Source organism: Sorex araneus, chromosome 2 (assembly GCF_027595985.1).
Source record: "Sorex araneus isolate mSorAra2 chromosome 2, mSorAra2.pri, whole genome shotgun sequence".
Lineage (NCBI taxonomy): Eukaryota > Metazoa > Chordata > Mammalia > Eulipotyphla > Soricidae > Sorex > Sorex araneus.
In genome coordinates, this window is record NC_073303.1 from 21952191 (window position 1) to 21972352 (window position 20162).

Sequence of the window (20162 nt, forward strand, 5' to 3'; positions counted from 1 at the left end):
CATGGCCAAGGAGAGGTCAGGAAGTCTTGGGATATAACCGGAAAACCACAGATCTGCAGAAGAATAGACCAAAAACGCAGTTTCAGGGCTTCCTTGGAGGTGAGTTTGGGAGAAGCTTTGCAGAGAGTGAGCCTGAGAGGCAGGGCTGGGTGCAGGGCCGCTGGGGTAACCTGGGTCGGGGAGGGTGAAGGTGAGGGCGGCTCTGCAGAAGGACGGGGGAGGGCAAGGGGAACCCTCTTCTAAAACCAGGCCCGTTGTTGCCCTCCTTACATGCCGAGGCAATGCATGCAGTTTGAAGATAGAAATGGACACATTTTCTCATCTGCATTGAAAGAGGTCTTTTGTTGTTGTTTTAGAGTACAACCTTCAGGAAGCAACAAAACTGTGTGTTGAGTGTTCCAATTCCAGGACGCAGAGAATTCCCTCTGCTCTGGCATTGCACAGGCTCAGCTGGGCAGTCAGAGAGTGGGGGCGACCGTCCAATTAAGGAAAAAGAGCCGTGTCTGGGGCCTTGCAGGTTCACCAAGGCGCCTTCGTTGCAGGGATGAGGAATCCAAGTTCCCACGGGAAGAGTTTCCTTAGCGCTTTGGGCTGTACTCGGGACCCACTGTGCAGAACGGGGAGTTTAGCGCCTGGGACCCTTCGCGGACACCCAGCCTAGGCTCTCGAGTGCTGAGACTCAGCCTCTTCCGGCCTTGGGTTTGGGTTTTCCATGTCACCTTGTGCAGCGGGGTTTCCATGTCACCACAGTTTGGACCAGCCCTGGAGTTAGCTCGCGGGGCCAGAAGAGTGGGCATGTGTAAGGACAGCGGAGAGCTGGGCTCCTCAACAGGCCCCACCGCCAGGCCCAGGATTTCCGTTGCTATGGTGATTTGCAGGCCTGAGAGGGTGCATTCACTTGGGAACTTGATGTAACAAGAGGACTACGAGTGACCTCTGTCACCTTCGTGGCTCTGTAAACTGAGTAAAAGAGCTTGTAAGGTAGGGGCGAGGCTGAGTCTTCACATCTTTTTCCTTTTATGTCCATCCACCAACACCACACACACACACACACACACACACACACACACACATGTGCGTGCACACACCAACTCAGTGATTTCTAGCCACATTCATAAGACGCATTTCTCCAGATGATTTTAAAAGAGAGCAGGCTGCATAAATTGTCCCCTTCACTTTAGGGACCATTACTGCTCCTCTTCCAAAACTCCCATTTTCATCTGAACTGGGGCTCTTGGGAGTCACTTCATTGCAGAAGGCAGAAGATGGGCATCCGAAGTATAATGGGTAAGAAAATGGGAAAAGTGGCCACTCGGCGCTATTTCTTGTACAAAACTACCTTTCTTTGCTAGTTACGTGTCCAAAAGCCCAGTGCTCATTTCTAGCTCCCAGGGAGCCCAGTCCAGTAGATTCTGTGACATCGCGTGACCTTTGCAGCATAGCAACTTATATCCTTGAGGTTTGATAAAGTCGAGATAGAAGAAATGCAGGCCCTTTGAAAGACAATCAGCAAACACTGTCAGGCAGGAAGAAAAATATTCTAAATTGCTTCACTCTATGCAGACAATATTACTGTTAGCATATTGCCAAATTCACGTTTGAAAAGTTTTCCCACAAGTTATGGCTACACTCAAGATATAAAATCATTTCTTGATTATTTCCCTTGTAGTTTTATAAGAAACATACCATGCTTTCCCTCACCCCCCCACCCTGTCTTTGCCCATGACAGAATCATTCATCACTTGGGAAACACTTTTGTTTAAAAGTTTCATTAGGTTCTGATTAAACTTAGAGTGAGGTTGCTGCAGCATTGCTATGTTTGGGATGAATTTATTTGAAACCCCAAGTGGGAGTTAGATATAAGGAAACAACGTGCGCGCACGCGCACATACACACACACACACACACACACACTCACCCACTCACACACACGTGCACCATGCTCAGGGTTCAAACACAGCAGTCAATGTGATCGGGATAAACCCACCCTTTGCGATGGAAACAGTCAATGCCAGAACTTCAGTTTCCAACACAGAAACAAAGAGCAGAGGGATTATTGAGAAAATCAAATTAACTGCAGCTCAAAAGCCTGGATTATCCTTCCATTTGGTACAATCAGGTTCAAAAATCTCTTATTAGAGGTTAGCAAAGGCATAGGTGGTTTGTCCTCTGTGGAATGAACTTGGATGAGCCCAAGTACTTCAGAGAGCACTCTTTCTCTAAACCCAGACATGGGGAGCACCAGGCCTTAGGTGGGCAATGATGAAAAACAGATTAATAGTATTAATGTCCATTTTGTTCAGATATTTATACTATATTATGGAAAGGAACTCCAAGCAGGCCCAGAGACCATCCTGGCAATTCTAGCTGACTATGCTGGTGATTCAGGGCTATGGCCTGTCACTAGATCACCTGGTTCACCTGGGAGTTGAGTCAGGATTCTGTTGGTTTCTGTCATGGGCCCTCCCCCTATGCCAGAGGTACCAGCTCAGGCCACTGCACTAAGGACCCCATGTTTTCATGATGTAACTATTAGGAATACTGGCATCAATAATGGCATCAAGCTTGACCCTTCTTTTTCTATGAAATTCTATTTTACACCTAATAAAAATGTTCTCTAGGGGCTGGAGCGATAACACAGCGGGTAGGGCGTCTGCCTTGCACGTGGCAAGGCACGTGCCGGGTTCGATTCCCAGCATCCCATACGATCCCCCGAGCACCGCCAGGAGTAATTCCTGAATGCATGAGCCAGGAGTAACCCCTATGCATTGCCGGGTGTGACCCAAAAAGCAAAAAAAAATTAAAAAGAAGAAAGAATGTCCTCTAGGAAAACATGCATGCTTAGTCCCCAATCAAGGCACCATGGCTCACTCAGCTGCAGCAGATTAGGTACCGGGATGGAAATAAACAACCTGAGAGCTTCAGTCTTGCTAATACCAATGAAAATGCAAACACACACTTCACATTCTCCTCTGTGGCCAGCAGAGCCTTCTGCCCAATGCAGCACCCACCAAAAACAAATCAATGATAACGGGCTGGCCGACTGAGTCATAAGCACAATGCAAGAGGCAGCATCTTCCTTCTCAGCTACAGAAGGGCAGGGCAGGCAAAAGAGCTGTGAGTCTACGCAGAAATCCCAGTGGAGCGGTTGAGGGCAGGTGAAAAACATCTTTGATCTATTCCACTGCATTCTTTTTATTTCCAGCAGTCATCGCTTTTAGACGGACGGTGAATTTGAGGGCTGCTGCCTCCCCTTCACTCAGATTCAATAAGCAGGTGTTGTGTGTTCACTGCACAGTTCCCCAGGTGGGATAACTACAGTGATGGGCTGATGAATTTGCAGGAGTCAGTTGCTGGGAAATACCTAGGGGCTAATTGACTCGTGATGGGAGATCAATGTTTTAAAAAGCAGAGGTCAACAGACTTCATTACCAGGTGCCTGGCTCTAGATGCCAGGGAGAAATTCTGTGCCTTCCCATCAGAGGGCCACCCTCTGGTACCCAGTGAGATCAAGCCCTCTCATTGTAGGAAGCGGATTCTCTATTTCTCATCTCCAGGCCTATCAAGAAAGCCCCTTTCCATTGGAGGAATCTAAGACTTATTCTCTCACGCACTCAACGTCAGTGAAATTCAACAAATGTTCATAGCTGGATGGGGTCTACACTAGCAACTCTCATTTCTGAGACTCTAGAAGGTATGAAAGTTAAGATGGAGGACGAGGAGTCTAGACTGGGATAAAGTGTATGTATGCCTTGTATGGGACCAATTCTGGTGTGATCACCTGTGCCACCTGTTTGGTCCCCTGAGCACTCCTGGAGTTTGGGCTACTGAAATGTGATGAGAAGTCATGCAAGTGCCCAGCAAACACAGGATAAGCGTCTGTGTGTGGCAGCTCATCCCATCCCCTCCACCCTGGGTCCCGAAAGCCCCTGAGTAGACTAGCCCCCATCAACGCAGCTCCCTGAAAGACAAAGAGGAGCAGAGAGTCCGCAAACCCACAGTGGGCAAAAAGGGAAACAAGATATGTATTGGGAGTTGAGCCTCTGCGATTTGGCTGCCCATGGTTTCTTTGAGCTCCTTAAACATCCGCAATGTTTCCCCTCTAAATTCCTTCTCAGAGAGGTTACATGGCTCATTATTTATTACTGCTTGAGTCTCCTAGGCCATCATTTTCACTCTCTACGCCTGGTGGGGTTCTGCGTTGCTTCCCTATTGTGATTTTTGCAGTCTGGAGCTCTTTCTCATGGGCCTTGGTGTGGCTAGATGACTCCAGTTAGAATGTATTTGTGTGCTAACTGTGAGTTGCGGAGAGGTGAAGAAATGCACAGCTGTGTACAACCACATGCATTATGGGTGGGGTGGGTAATCCTGACCTTGGGGGGGAGTGGTAATCCTGACCTGGAGGGATAGGCAAAATGGTGATCCCAAGTCAAAAGGAAGGCCCCCAACACCACTGTACTTCCCCAGTTTCCTGGGACTGGGGCTGGGCGGAATCTCTGAGATTTAGGTGGTTTGTTTTGTCAATACAACTTAGCACTTCGAAAACTCAGAAAACTTTACCTAAATTAAATTCGAGATGGTCCAAACCTAGATGAAGAAACTTAAAAAAAAATTTTTTTTTAAGTATAAGCAAATCTTCTTTTGACCTCAGAGTACAGAGATACTACTTTAAACACTTTTTTTTTTTTAATTTATGAACCAGAAGGGGAAAGACCAATGTTTTTAACTGCAACCAATGTGAAGGTTTCTGGAAAGCATCATATTTGGAAACAGTCAAGCCACAGGTTGGAAAAGAGACTTGCAGTGAGCATGTACAACTCAAAAAGAACTAGTATTGAACATACATAAAAAGACCAATTAAAGAAAACACAAAAAGCTCAAAGGAAAATGGGCAAGAGACAAAAAAAAAATAACAAACATGGAAAAACTGTTAAAATCTTTTAACAATGGGGAAAATACACATGAAACAACTTAAATCATTTCACAGTGATCAGTTGGGGAGAAATTTAAAAAATGATAATATCTAGGTTTTCTAAGGACAAACAGAAAAACAACATTGAAAAGTGATGTGGCCAAATTTAGTGAAGTAAAAGGCATGCCTGTCTTTGACCTAGCAATAATTCTCAGCACATTTCCTTAAGGAACCCAGATTTCTACAAAGAGTTGTATAATCACGAACATTCTTTGCAGGCTTGTTTTCAGTGGCAAACAATTAGAAACAACTCAAATATCCATTACAAGCAGAGCAAGATGAGTAGTTTGTGGTAATACAATACACAACATTATGTCTACATGGATAAGTGTCAAAAATATCACATTAAAAACAACAAAACGACAGTTTCAGAAAGTTACACGGCATATGTACTGTTTACATAAAGTCTGCAAAGATTATACTTTGATAGTGATAGGCATATAAATATATAATGAATGTGAAAGAATGCACCCAGACTATAAATAGAATGGTAGAGAGAGGCTAATGGGTTTGGGAACACTTTGTTTAATTCATATATACCATTTTAATTATTGGGGAAAACCTGAAACTAATCTAGTACAATTTTAGATTGGATTGAGATTGGTAGGGCTGGGAGTTGGGCGCACAGATGTTCATTATATTGTTCTCTGTAGTTCTCCATTGATGGATTTTTTTAATTTAACAGTTCCCCGGGCTTCAAAAAGAATAAAATGACAAAATGAGACCTGATTGGTGTTTTTATTTAACTCCCTATATTTATGTTAATAGATTTAAAATGAATAAATCAATAAATCCTCGTTCTAACATTTCTCTGCCACCCTTTCACAAACCAGACTGTTCATGTGGTCTCAAATTTTACCTGCACTCTGAACTCATAAGGATTCCTGGCTACCAGTCCCAGAGTTTCTGATTAAATTGCATTTGCAATGGGACCAAGGAGGTAAGAAAAGTTAAAGCCTCCAGGTAATTTTGCGTTCAGCCACAGGGGAAAACAGCTGCTTTACGGACTCAGGTTTTAAAATCTGTCAGCTGCAGGAAAGAACATCAGGTCTACCATTGCTCTGCAATTTTAGCTGTTAAACGATCAATTTCTCCATTGGTACGGTAGGGATAATGGCACCTATTTTGTTGAGCTGACAGAAGAATTAAATAAGGAGGATGTGTATAAATCACCCAGGAGAGTACATGATATATAGCGGCAATAAGTGGCTTGTCTCGTGGAAGCAAAAATTAGTCACTGTCCTATATGATCTTGTAAGAAATGAGCACCAAGTAGATTACTCAGCTCCTGAGAGTGGGGTGGGCATTTTACCAGCCCCCCCAACCCTGTGACCCATCTTCCTTCTCACTGCTCCATCCCACTGACTGCACTGTGAAATGGTCTATAATCCTGCTGTGCTCTCAGCCTATCTCCCTAAAATGCGTGTTTGGAATTTTGAAAAGCCACAGTTGCATGTTTACACCCAAAATATAGCCCTTCAGCCAATGACTTGGTCTGCTGAATTCTCAATATTTCTTCTTAACTGGTATTATTAAGTCACGGCATCAAATAGCACCATCAAAAATGATGAATGGAGAATATTATTTGTTTTAGCCTCTTACAACAGCAGGGAAGATACCATAACAGAAAAGCATAGTCTTTGAAACTACCTTGCTCACGAACTAGACGTAGCTTGTTTTCAAGAGACTGGGCTCTATTTTCAAAGTCTATTCATTCTATATGCCATATGTTAGAAAAACAATTTTGTATGTTTATCATTTTTTTAAAAGCTACTTATTTTCAAATCCTTTTTTCTTACCAAACCTCAGAGTATTCAATCCTTTTACCAAGCCCCCTACTCCAGCCCAGTCAAAAGTCTGCCCATCACTCCTTAAATATGCTGACAACCATTACTTTCCTCCTTGAAAAGTTTCCCTCACCTGTATTTATAGTGATTCCACTAGCCATCATTTCATGCATGCTAGAAGGAGAATAAGGAGTTTTCACACCAAAGACTTGATAAAGGATGATTAAGGTTAATAAAAATTGCTGATAAAACTGATTTTCCTGACCAGCCTCACGCAAAATTGTACGCCTATCACATGTAGAAACACAGAAGAAAGAGAAACACCTAAGACATACAACCTCTACTCACAATTGTAAGATGTTTTGAAGGATACATCACTGTATCAGTCATATCATTGGTCATCAATTTGCTCAAGCGGGCACCAGTAACGTCTCCATTGTGAGACTTATTGTTACTGTTTTTGGCATATCAAATGCATCACAGAGAATTTGCCAGGCTCTGCTGTGTGGGCAGGATACTCTCGGTAGCTTGCCAGGCTCTCCAAGAGGGATGGAGGAATTGAACCCGGATTGGCCATGTGCAAGGCAAATGCCCTACCTGCTGTGCTATCGCTCTTGTAAAGATTATCTGGGGCTGGAGCGATAGTCCAGCAGGCAGGGCATTGCCTGGCATGCAGCAATCCCCAGAATCGCATATGGTCCCTCAAGCACTGCCAGGAGTGATTCCCCTGTGCATTGCTGTATGTGACCCAAAAAGCAAAAACAACAACAATAACAAAGATAATTCATCCCCAAAAGCAGTAAATAACTTCCCAAAGACAACAATACCTATTAAAACAACAACAAAAACAACAACTTGTGGAGAGTTCTTGCTGCTTGGTGTGGCGAGCTGTCTTTGTGTAAGCATGGTACCCTCAGAGGAAATTAAAGAATGGATGATTTGACCAGACGTGATCATAAAACCTTATTCTTCTTCCTAAGTGCTTCCAGAACATTTGATTTTGTTTGGACATCAATGAGTCCATTTGTGGGAAATAAATCATGTCTTAAAAGCAATCTTGCTCTCTTTGAAGCTGATAGATATAAAAGTGGGTTTAGGGTCCAGTTTGAGCCATTTAAATTCTAGATTTATTTATTTTGACTTTTGACTCACTCTATTTTCCACATGGATTCTTGTCCTACAGAGATATTCTTCTGAAAGGTGAGTTTTCCTTTTAGGGAGCAAATAGGCGTTGTTATCAAGATAATGAAGATAAAGGGGAGAAAAGGGTGATCCAGCCTTGATAGTTGGTGACATTAAAGATATCCATCAACTGGGGATGGAGAGATAGTACAGCAGGTAGGGCGTTTGCCTTGCACTGGCAGACCTGGTTCAGTTCCCAGCATCCCCATATGGTCCCCCAGCACCGCCAGGAGTAATTCCTGAGTGCAGAGCCAGGAGTAACCCTTGTGCATTGCCAGGTGTGACCCAAAAAGAAAAGAAAAAAAAAAGTAAAGTTATCCATCAACCTTGACATAGCTCACCTTCAAATTTTCTTTGATGTAAAATGATTCTGACTTTCAAAATAGAAAGTATTTTAACTGGCTATTCCAGACCTAGGAGGCTAGCAAAGAACTTTAAGCATGTTTGAGGGATTATGGACAAGTTATGTGACTGGGTTGGATGAGAGGACTAAAGAAAGAAAACAAACTGAGTCTAGTTAAAAATTTTGGGACTTAGATAGACTTGGGGGTCTATCTTTTTTTTTTTCTTTTTGGGTCATACCTGGCGATTCACAGGGGTTACTCCTGGCTCTGCACTCAGGAATCACCCCTGGCGGTGCTCAGGGGACCATATGGGATGCTGAGAATCGAACCTGGGTCTGCCGAGTGCAAGGCAAACGCCCTACCCGCTGTGCTATCACTCCAGCTCCCAACCTGGGGTCTATCTTGCTTAGTCATTTATCATACTGTCATGGTGGCAAGTTGTTTCACTTTCCTGCATCTAGAGTAAACAAATCTTGAAAATGGAGATAATTACACCTGGCATGGTATTATGTCAGACACTTTTAAGTAGTAGTTGTTCAATAAATGATAATTTTATTATTTGAAGAGAAGCCTGGAAAGTTAGATTGAAGTCAACATTCGGAGAACTTTGACTGCCAGGCTAAAGCATTCAAATTTAATTTTATTGATAATAAGGTGTCCTGAAATATTTGTATTTTGAAGTTCTTTTATATGTACATATATATGTGTATATATATTAAAACAAATAATTATTAAGGTAAGCTAGGCAAACATATATCATTGTACCAAAGAACTTTTTGTGTAACTATTATGCAGCATAACATATACAACTCCTGACAGAATTCCAAAATTCACTTGAGGAGAAATAGATAATATTAAAATATGTACATAGATATACATGAATAGAACTTGAATTCTTTTCATTTCTGAAAGTGAAAGCATTTTATTTTATTTTATTTTTAAAGCATTTTATTAAAATTTTCTTTTTTGATGCTTCTTGTTGTTTGGGCTACACTCAGTAGTGTTTAGAGTTTACTCCTGGCTCTGCCACACTCTTGATGGAGCTCGGGGGAAACCATAATGGTGAGGGAATCAAACCTGAGTTCGGCGTATACAAGGCAACCACTGTACAGCCTGCATCAACCTTTCTGGTTAATTTTAAGCAATGTGGGCTTGGGGTACAGGGAGTGTTCAGTTTTCTCTTTTGTTTTAAATTTTGGGCCACATCCAGTGGTGTTTAGGGGCTATTTGTGATTCTGTGCTCAAGGTGACCCAAGCAGTTCTCAGGAGCCCATGGACAGTGCTAGGGCTTGAATCAGAGTTGGCTGAAGAAGCTGCATGCAGGTTAAGTGCTAACTCCTGTGCTATCTCTGCAGTCCTCTAGGTAATACTTAAAAATGAAATTATTAATTATACGCAACCCCACAATTGAAGCAGAGGGAATACTTCTAATTCATAATAAGCCACTGATTACTTCACTGATCAAATAAGAGAAAGACATTATAAGAAAGAAAAACTATAAGGCATTATCTTTTGTGAACATAAATGTACAGCTCTTCTGCAAAATATTAGCATATCAATTTCAACAACATATAAAAATTTTAGAGCACAGTCATGTAGGTTCTATTCCAAATGTGCAAGTCTCATTCAATTTTTGAAAATTCAATCAGTATATTCTACCATGTGTTATTTTCTCAAATGCATTTGCTCAAGGTGATTGTTAGAAAATAAAAACAACCTTGAACTGAAATACATTTTTCAAAATACCTGAGCAGTACTCTTCATAGTGTCATGTAAATAAGTTGGGCAGATATTTCTATCAAGTTACTTAGGAATAGGCCTGTCTGACAACAGTCATAGGAATCTATTTTCTTTTATTTATTTATTTATTGAATCACCATGTGGAAAGTTACAAAGCATTCAGGCTTAAGTCTCAGTTATACATCGATCTAACACCCATCCCTTCACCAGTGCCCATATTCCACCACCAAGAACCCCAGTATACCTCCCCTCCCACCTTCCCACTCACCCGCCTGTGTAGCTGATAAATTTCACTTTACTTTCTCTTTACTTTGATTACATTCAATATTTCCACAAACAACTCACTATTATTGTTTGGAGTTTCCCCCCCCCCAAATTCAACCTGCTGAAAAGGAAGCATTTGATAATTTGTTTTCCATTGCTGAGAATGAAGAGATATGAGGTTGTGCGGCTGCAATAGTGGCCACGTGATTTTGGACTTCTGTATTTTAGTATTTTAGTAACTAAGTCCAAGGAAAATTCTGTCAGAAATTGCATCATTGCAAGTTCGTACCTCTCTTTAGTTTCCTTATAGGATGGTGGTCGCCACGCCTTCCCCCACCCCCGAAAGAGAGAGAAAAACCTTTCTCCTCCTGGGGCGGCATGGGGCGTGGCTTAATTCACAGTCTAGAGACATTTCTGCAAGAAGCTGCTGGTACCAAAAGTAGTTTAGCTGGCCTCCGGGATCATGGTCATTCAGCAACGGAGGGGCCGCACATGTGCAGCCACTCTGGTTACATCTCCTGAATCTGTTTTCTTATTAAATATGTAGTATATAATCAACTATACAGTCAAGCCCTAGCACTGTCCATGGGCTCCTGAGAAATGCTTGGGGTCACCTTGAGCCATAAATTGGCTAAAGTAGAAAAAACTATGACAATATCAATTGATTCATAAAAAGTATTTGGCAAAATCCAATCATCTTTCATGATTTAATAAAAAAAAACTTACGAATCAGAAATAAGGATAACTACCTCAATTTGTTGAGGAGCATCAATAAATCCTACATAACATTAAACCCAAAGTTCAAAGATTGGATGTTTTCTCCCAGAAATGAAGATCACAAATAAAATCAACAGTTCTTGAAAAGAATAAAAAATAATTCAATAGGGAAAGGGCAATTTTCAACAAATGGTACTAGAAATTATACATCCATATCCAAAAATATACAGATACAATACATTGAATAAATATGCAGCCATAAAATTTCTACTATAAATTGGGATAGGTCGTATAACTAAATACAAAGCACAAAACTATAAAACTTACCAAAAAAATCAATGATCTTGGGTTTAGAAATGAGGTTTTTAGATATATTTTCAAAATTATAATTCATGAAAAAAAAATTGGACTTGATTAAAACTAAAAACATATGCAATGGAATGTAATTCCATTATATGCTATAAAATAAATGGGTGGACTTAAAAGGATAAACACCATCTGCTCTCTATATATTACCATCAAGTGTGGTACAAAGAGGAAATAAACAGGTAACCTAACTAAACAAAATAAAATCTAACAAAATAAATGCTTAAACTCTTAAGACCTTGAGTCATCAGTAGAAGGATGTAGGAATAAAGTGGATAAATTGGTCAAAAGGGATCAACTGGTGAAGGATTGATTTGGGATTTTATTTTGTTTTGGGGCCACACAGCAATGTTCAAGGGTGCTCCTGGCTCTGCACTCAGGAATTACTCCTGGCTGTGCTCAGAGGACCATAGGAGATGCTGAGGATCAAACCCAGGTCGACTGCGTGCAAGGCAAGAGCCCTAACCCCTATACCATCTCTTCAGCTCCTGTTTTGGGTTTTTTGCAATAAATTCAATGAGCAGAATGTATACATATGCTCATTGTCAATGATGCACACTGGTGTAGACAACATAACTTAGTGGTAGGGTGTATGACTCACATAGATCGTGGATGAGAGCCCAGGTTGGATCTTACCAATCCACATTTATGAGTGCACATGCGCACAAGTGCACACACACGCACACACACACAAAGCACATTTGACACTTATTTGATGTTATACTATAATGTTACTTCAATTACAAACAAAAACCAAAGCTGCTAGGAATAGATTCAGTCTATGCCAAAATATGATTAAGTGGGAAGTAGATAAGCAGCACCGAAAAGATAAATCTTACATAAAGAGACCTCCATAAATATCACTGATTTCTATGAAGCAAACAGCATATGCATGATCTCTAAATCTCAGGGAAAAAACCCACCTTTTTAAATTGTTTTAGAAGTCCAAAATTTCTGTCTGAAAAGAAATATCATTAAAAAAAATGAGAAGACAAGCCATAGTGTACATAGTATATTTGCAAAAGGACTATCTAGGAAGGATTAAACGAAGAATTCTTAAAATTTAATAATGTACAAAAGTATAGAGAGAGTATGGGGGAAATTGTCTGCCATGGAGACAGAGGGGGACATTGGTGGTGCACTGGTGGAGGGATGGTCATTGTATGACTGAAACTCAAACATGAAAGCTTTGTAACTGTATCTCATGGTGATTCAATGAAAAAAAATTAATAAGAAGAAAACAAATCATTTCATTTTTAATGAAAAAATATGAATAGTTATTTTACCAAATAAGAAATATAAATGCAAACACACATGTTAAAATATGTTTGATGTCATTTTAAATTAGTGAATTACAATTTGAAATAACAAGATAGCATTACACACCTATTAAAATGACCCACAACCAAGAAACTAATACTACTACTTGCTAGTCATGTTACAAAACAGCAACAACTCTTATCCATTGCGGTTGGGAATGCTAAATAATATAATCACTTGGGAAGACTGTTTGCCTCATAGGCCAAATACAGCCTTACCATATGATCCAGCAATTAAATACTCCTAGACACTTATACAACTGATTTGAAAACCCACATTCACACAAAAAATATGCATATAACTATGGCAACTTATAACCATTAACAACAGGATGCAAACAAGATTTACCTCAAGAGGTGAAAGAATGGAAGAAGGTGTGTTATAATTATGCAATGCCGTATTTTTCAGCAGGGAAAAATAAATGATATTTCAGGCCATAGATGATTTGAGAGTGAATATTGCTGAGTGAAAGAAGTCAGTCCATAAGGTGGTAATACTTTGTGATTGCACAATCTGGAAAAGACAAAACCATGAATACAGCAAAAAGATCAGTGGCTACCAAGGATTTGGGGAGGAAGGCTAAAGTGATGAAGTACCATGAACTTTTCAGGTGGTGAAATTATTCTGCATGATACCATAATGTACTGTGCATTTGTCAAGATCTATAGCATTTTGTTTCACAAAAATGAATTTAAGCAAATTAAACAATCATGAGGGCACTGACATGCAGAATTTAACTAAATGATGCCATTAATTGCATTGTAATTGTCTGAAACAGTCACACTGTAGAGTGAAAATGGAGACAAAGTAGGGAGTAAATGGAGTCTTGTAAGAATAATGGTCACAGGAATAGTATAAAAATACTTTAATTGATACCCTTAGGTTCCGTGGGAGTATGGCTTGACAATTTCATTATCTATAAACAAATATTCTAGAACCGAACATTTAAGTATATGAATGGTGGATGGTGATTGACAGATTTCTGAGTTAAAGAATTTCTGAGATAAGCAAAAGTAGCAAGCCAAAATGATCCATGAGGGGATGGATTGGAGTTAGAAACAATAGCATGAAATGAGGTTTAATTTAATAGACACATGGTTATATGTAGAAATACTCAGTGATCATGCATATGAAAAGGCGAATGTACCTACATATATTTTCTTGCTATCTATAGTGAAGACCTCGAAGCAACATGCCTATTGCAATAGACTATTTTGTCCTGTACCTTGTTTGCTCATAACAGCCTCCAATAAAAAAAAGAATCAGGAGTCTCTGGAGAAATGGCTGATCTTAAAAATGGATTGTGAAATAATACAAGATGATCTTGGAATATCCGGCAGTGCCAGAAGGTAAGGAATTTTAAAACCCTAAACAAAATAACAATGATGGAGGATATCAGAAGGGAAATGGGAGCAAACAAAAAGAATTCCCAATGGCCTAAGAAAGAGAGAGAGAAATTCAGGCAACAAAATAAAGGAGCACTGTGTTCTATTCTGTGTCTAATATACACATTCATGAGTTCCTACTAAAATAATAAAGCAGAGAATACATAAGTGAGAAAGACAGGGCTAATCTCCCTAGAGGAAATAAAAATCCAAATAATTGATGGAGATACTCCACTCTCAAAGAGGGTGAACTGTCTGCTCCTTAATTGTGTGGGCTTCCTTGCAGGAAGGGCAGTGTGCAAAGGTGGGGGATAACTTTACAGCTGAGTCACCACCCAATCCAATGCCTGCCAGTGGCCAATGCTGACCCCGGCCACCAAAAATCATGTTAACAGTAGATGCATTAATATAATATGGATCAAAATGATACTTGATCCATGGCCCATTTCCTCAAAGCCCATAACTTCATCTAAACATAAGAAAAAACTCACAAGCCCCATTAGAAGGACATTTTGCAGAATTCCTAATGAAGAGCAGGAAAACCAGTCTTCACTAGGAAGCTTACCACCAGGGTAGGGATAAGTTAGGTAAGAGAATACTAGGACAATGGTGTCAGGAAAAGTGTCTAAAGCAGAGATAGGCATGTGGGCAGAGGGAATACAGTTTACTCAATTGGACACACAATGCTACAAGTTAAGGAGAAACTGCTCTATGGGCTATGGCAGGTCTGAGGATGCGTAGGACTTCTCTATTGTCTTCTGCATATTTCTGTAAATACAGAAATTTTCTCTTTTTTTAAAAAAAAGCGTTTACGGAAGAAATATTTACTTAATACCACTTGCAAACGTGGCATTAACTCTTTTCTCAGATTCCATATCAAATTCACCAAATGGCGGGATCTGAGAATCAGCATTTCATGAACAGGGAGAGGCAGCCAGCAGAAAGAAGCCCGGGGTTGAAGTATATTATAGACAGAAAGACCACCAAGAGCAGAGCTAACACAATGGGAGAGATCATTAGGCAACATGAGTTAACCTGCCTTTCCTTTTCAAAGAAGAAGCAGGAAGGTAGTGTAGTGCAATGACAAGGAATATTCTTTATAACATTGTGTCAGCTGCAAGAGTGTATCCCCTTTGTCCCTCTTCCCCCTTCCTTTCTGATGACCATAGAATAGTCTTACAATCCAAAAATTAATTTTTGGTTTATTTACTGGTTTTTACTCCCTCTGTGGGCTGGAGCGATAGCACAGTGGGTAGGGTGTTTGCCTTGCACGCGGCCGACCTGGTTTCAATTCCTCCGCCCCTCTCGGAGAGCCCGGCAAGCTACTGAGAGTATCCCGCCTGCATGGCAGAGCCAGGCAAGTTACCCATGGCATATTTGATATGCCAAAAACAGTAACAACAAATATCACAATGGAGACGTTACTGGTGCCTGCTCGAGCAAATAGATGAACAACGGGACGACAGTGCTACAGTGCTACTCCCTCTGTGTGAAATCATTTAGGCACTAGCCTTTCTCCATCCAATTTATCTTACAGCAAAACTTCCTCCTCTAGCTCTTTCCATGTTGGTGCAAAGAGCAAAATCCAGTTATCCCATTTCTGAGAACTGCACCCCCCGCACCAAAATTAGAGAAACGCTCACTTGAAGAGTGTTATGTTTATTGCAACAAGATTTACAATCACCAGAGCTCAGGAAATGCCTGACTGGCTTGCCATTGCTTCACCATGTAAGCACAGAAGAACGGGACAGGGCTGTAGAGCTCAACAGGGAACATCTCTTTTGTGTTCTATGCTGAATGTCTTCATTTTTCTTTTTTTTAAAATTATATTTTATTGAATCAACGTGAGATAGTTACAAGCTTTCATGTTTGGGTTACAATTTCACAACGATCAAACACCCATCCCTCCACCAGTGCACATTCCCCACCACCAATATCCCAGGTATACCCCCTCCTTTCCCACCCACCCTCTTCCTGCCTTCATTGCAGACAATATTCCCCATACTCTCTTTCTACTTTTGGGAATTATGGCTTGCAACACAGACACTGAGAGGTCATCATGTTTGTTCTATTATCTACTTTTGGCATGCATCTTCCATCCCAGCTGGTTCCTTCAGCCATCATTTTCCTAGTGATCCCTTCTCTATTCCATCTGCCTTCTCCCCTCCACTCATGAAACAGTCTTCCAGCTATGGGGCAATCCTCCTGGCCCTTGTATCTACTGTCCTTGGGTGTCAGCCTCATTTGCTTATAAATGGATAGACATGGAGAGTATCATGCTAAGTGAAATGAGTCAGAAAGAGAGGGACAGACATAGAAGGACTGCACTCATTTGTGGAGTATAGAATGTCTTCACTTTTCTGCCCAATGCTGAGCAGTACTGGCAGGATAGACCAATGTCAGATACTCTCACAGACAACAGACCCCACTTTCACATTTACCTGCATAACTGAAAACAAATGGTGCCTGACGAATGCTTAATTATTTCTGAATCTCATCTTAGAACAATGTCAGCAGCTTGCAAAATAGATTTTGATGAATAACTTGGACACAGTAAACCTTTTAAAAGAAAAATCTTGGCTTTGATGATCTGAGATCTTCAGATTATGAGACCATTAATCACAGCAAGTGCTATGTCTCATTTCTGCTAGAGAGTTATTTTATACCCTCAGGCCTGTGGCATGTTTATTAGACTTAAGTTAAAAAAAAGAAAATGATTTCTGCCTGTGGCTATTCAAATTCTATTAAAAATAATTATTAAACCAGCAACCGTTTTCCCATTAAGCGTAGTGAAGAGTAGACTTAAAAAAAAATAAATGACTAGGCTCCCCCACACATTTTTCATTCCCTAATGTAGTGAGATGATAGTAACACCCATTGATAAAGAATCATTATCTATAGTGTCACAGCTACTGAGGACGTGTGTTTCTCTTACAGTTATGGACTCCAAGTAAACCCAACCATGAGTAAGATGAAATCAGTGTGTGGTACTAGAAATACCTTTGAAAGGTTTTTTGTTGTTTGGTTGTTTTGCTTTGTTTTTAATTCTCATTATGATCACTGTCACTGTCATCCCGTCGCTCATCAATTTGCTCGAGCGGGCACCAGTAACGTCTCCAGGTGAGACTTGTTACTGTTTTTGACATATTGGATGTGTCCATGTTTTGAGTACATTGTAAGAAAAGGTCAGAGACTGGGACCACGGCTAAAAGGGCTAGAGTGCATACGTTGCAAACAAGAATTTAGGGTTTCATCTCTGGTACTATATGGCCTCTCGGAGCTGCACTGGGAGTGGTCCCCAGAGCACCACCTGCTTTGCTACCCTACACAGCCCCCTCCCAAACACACACATAGGGAAAAGGCCCTAAAATTACCAAATGAACCTCTGAGAGAGCATTTGGGGTCACAGAGGCTAATAAATACAAGACATGTAATGAAAGCTGCGCCTTAGCCTTTGCAGGAGCAAGAGGCAGAGACTTGAGGAGAGAATGAGGGCAGAGGGTGTCAAAAAAGACGCAAGTGGTTGGCACTGGGGAAATTAGCCTCCTCTCCCCTGGCCACCCAAGACTAAGACTGACTTCCTCAAGGGTTTGAGACCTGCCGCAACCTGGTGTTCAGTGACAGTTTGTCTATTAAAAAGAGAGCTTGCCGTCTCTTGCCTCGCTCAGCTTCCCAAGCACTTGGCAGCCAGGTTCATCCTCTGTGGAGAAACTCATCCACTTGAAAGAAAGACCTAGGGAGAGTGAGAATTGAGTTTCCGCCAACGGAACAGGAGAGCCTTCCCCAGGGGCCCCTCAGCTGACGAGCCCGGGCCACACGGAGTCTCCAACCAGCTGGGGGAGGTCTTCGCTAAACGGAAAAGACAGCTGAGGATCGGGCAGTTGAGGGACAACTCTCCAGGCAAGGTGGAGACCAAAACAAACAAGCAAAATTAACTCGGAGGAAACAGATAATGCAGGCAGCGAAAAAACTGAACTCCAGAAGGAATATCATCACTGAGGGAAGAGAAGCTGCTATGTTCCTGAAACAAGGGCAGAACACCACTTTCAGAAAAGAAAAATGTGGGGCTGGAGAGATGGTGGAGTGAGAAGAAAGATGGCCTTGCCCTCCCCTGACCTGGGTTCAAGCCCCAAGCAATGCAGGAGTAATTCCTGAGTGTAGAGTCAGGAGTTAGTAATCCCTGAGTACCAGTAAGTATAAACTTTAAACAAAAACCAAACAAAAATCCTTAAAAAAAAAAAAAGAAAAGGAAAAGGAAAACGTTCAGTAAATAAGGAAGCACTCTAAGAAATTAAAATAATGGCAAAAATAAAATTAAAGGGCTGACAGATAAAATAGAAATTTCTCAAACGTTAGATCACTGTATCACTGTATCACTGTCATCCCGTTGCTCATCGATTTGCTCAAGCGGGCACCAGGAACATCTCCATTGTGAGACTTGTTGTTACTGTTTTTGGCATATTGAATATTCCACGGGTAGCTTGCCAAGCTCTCTGAAAGGGACGAAGGAATCGAACCCAGGTCAGCTGCGTGCAAGGCAAATGCCCTACTCACTGTGCTATTGCTCCAGTCCCAACGAACATGGTGTTATAATAAACATTATAATAATAATAATAAATGTTATAATAATAAACAAATATAATAAATAATAAATGTTATAATAAACAAACGTTAGATAAAATAAAAAATTAGAACTAGGAAAGGAATTTTTTTTAATTTTGATTTTTGGTTTTGGGCCACACCCAGTGGTGCTCAGGGCTTACTCCTGGCTTTGCACTCAGGGATTCCTCCTGGCAGTGCTCGGGGACTAGATGGGGTGCCAGGGATAGAATCCAGGTCAGCTGCAAGCAAGGCGAGCACCTTATCTGCTCTACTGTCCCTTGGGCCCTAGAGTAAGTATTTTTTAAAAATCAGAAGGCTAAAAGGTTCAAAAGCTAACCACCAAAAGTTCCATAAACAAGGGCCAGAGAGACAGCTCAATGGGTTGAGCACGTGCTTTGCATGCAGGAGGCCACGGTTCAATCCCTGTCACCACATGGTTCTCTGAGCACTGCTGGGAATAAGCCCCTGACTTGACCCAAGCACAGAGCTGGGAGTATCCCCAAGCACTGTCAGGCATGTACCCCCAAGGAGTTCCAGACACTAGAAGAGAAAAGTGAAGGAGAGGATGGTTTTTTAAAATAGTAATAGCAACAACAATACTGATAATAATAGCAAGGATTCAAAAGCATCCCTAGTGCCATAGGACATGAATTTTCATATGGGAAGTGTCTACTGAACACCAAATAAGTAGACAAAAGTCAAAACTTTAACTGTGAAATTTCAGAGTAGTGCCGACAAAAGATCCTAGTAGCTTCCAAACGTGGAAGAAAAATAAAATGTCATACAAAGGATTGGATCCCAGAAAGCCCCCAAACCTGACACAGCAAGTTAGGACTGCAAGAGGCAATGGGGGACAATGGCTTTTCCCCAAACGGGCACTTCAGCCTCAGGGCTAGAATAAAGATATTTTCAGACATCTTACCATTTTTTATGTCTTATGCTTCTATTTTTTTTTTATGGAGAATGTGCTGTCAAATGACTATCCCCAAAAAGAGGGGGTGTTAGATTCAAGAATAGAAAGTTCTCAGGAAAAATGAAGAAATGATATGGCTTATAAATGGATGGACACAGAGAGTACCACGCTGAGTGAAATGAATCAGAAGGAGAGGGACAGACATAGAATGACTGCACTCATTTGTGGGATATAAAAAAAGCACACACACTAATACACAAGGACAGTAGAAACAAGGGCCAGGCGGACGGTTCATGGTAGAAAGGTTGCCACCAGTGGTAGGCGGAGGGCAGTTCGGACAGAGCAGGGACTACTAGGACAATGACAGTTGGAAATGATCACATGATCACTCTGGACGAGAACTGAGTGCTGAAGGCAGGTAAAGGGACAAACATGATAACTTCTCAATACCTGTATTGCAAACCATAAAGCCCACGAAGGGGAGGGAGAGAGGGAGAGAAAGAGAGGGAGGGAGAGAGAAAGAGAGAGAGAGACAGAGACAGAGAGAGACAGAAACAGAGAGAGACAAAG